General features: G+C 43.9%; 1 pseudogene; it reads left to right on the plus strand.

Annotated features, from left to right (window-relative positions):
- The first annotated feature begins 796 nt into the window (after positions 1 to 796).
- On the plus strand, positions 797 to 1,571 carry LOC101591891 (annotated as a pseudogene).

Here is a 1,571-nt window from a genome sequence, read left to right on the forward strand (position 1 = left end):
AATATGTATGCAATAAGGAAGTTACCTAATATATGTACCAGGTGGAGATGAAGAAGCATAAAATGTTAACATTTGGGGCCAAATATATAAATGAATCTTTATGCAAAAAAAATATGAGAAGCACAGATCAAAGATTCAGAAAATTTCATCTTTTTTTAAAGAACCAGTGCAAACTTCATACCCAAAGTTTACTGTCTCTAATGCTTCAAGTAAAAAAACAGATAAAAACCAGATAAAAACAATAAGTAATTTTATACTTTAAATTAATGTGTTAAATAGTATGCCTATAATTCCAGCACTTGAGAGGCTGAGGCAGGCAGATTACCTTAAATTTGAGGCCAGTGAGTTCAAAGGCAGCATGAACTACATAACAAAATTCTGTTTCAAAGAAACAATAATAATAAGTAAATATACAAACTAATTTGCTATTTTTGTGTTATGATTTATGTCTAGTTGTCCCCTCAAAGCCTCATGCAGTCATTGGGGCAGGCTTCTAGAGTTCTTGATTAACTCACGATCCAAGGCTGGGATTACCGGCGTGCGTGCGTGTGAGGGCTACACCCGCCCTGGGGCGCATAGCCTGAATACAATATAAGGGAGGGAGAGAGGCTTGTAGCTGCCACAGCCACTGCTCCTCCCTCTGCTGTGTGCTGTTTTTCTGCCGCCATACACTGCTGCTCTCTGCCATGTGCCGCTCTGCCTTGCAGCCAGCCGAGTATGGACTGAACCCTCCATACACGATGAGCTAAATAAATCAAGACGCTGCGCCGCCACTGCCATCGCCGCTCGTGGCCCGGCTTCGCTCCAGTGCGCTGCCGCCGCCTTCCTCTTAGAGCGCTGCCCCGCAGGCCGCCATGGCGAACGTCGCCAACACCAAGCTGTACAATATCCTGGGTGTCCCGCCCGGCGCCAGCGAGAACGAGCTGAAGAAGGCATACAGAAAGTTAGCCAAGGAATATCATCCTGATAAGAATCCAAATGCTAGAGACAAATTTAAAGAAATAAGTTTTGCATATGAAGTACTATCAAATCCAGAAAAGCGTGAGTTATATGACAGATATGGAGAGCAAGGTCTTCGGGAAGGCAGCGGTGGAGGTGGTGGCATGGATGATATTTTCTCTCACATTTTTGGTGGAGGTTTATTCGGCTTCATGGGTAATCAGAGTAGAAGTCGAAATGGCAGAAGAAGAGGAGAGGACATGATGCATCCACTCAAAGTATCCTTAGAAGATCTGTATAATGGCAAAACGACCAAACTACAACTTAGCAAGAATGTACTCTGTAGTGCATGCAGTGGTCAAGGTGGAAAATCTAGAGCTGTCCAGAAGTGTAGTGCTTGTCGAGGTCGAGGTGTACGCATCATGATCAGGCAACTGGCTCCAGGAATGGTGCAGCAGATGCAGTCTGTGTGTTCTGATTGTAATGGAGAAGGAGAGGTAATTAATGAAAAGGACCGCTGTAAAAAATGTGAAGGGAAGAAGGTGATTAAAGAAGTCAAGATTCTTGAAGTTCATGTAGACAAAGGCATGAAACATGGACAGAGAATTACATTTACTGGGGAGGCAGACCAG

The sequence above is a fragment of the Octodon degus genome, unplaced genomic scaffold, assembly GCF_000260255.1.
Source record: "Octodon degus isolate 3935 unplaced genomic scaffold, OctDeg1.0 scaffold00034, whole genome shotgun sequence".
Lineage (NCBI taxonomy): Eukaryota > Metazoa > Chordata > Mammalia > Rodentia > Octodontidae > Octodon > Octodon degus.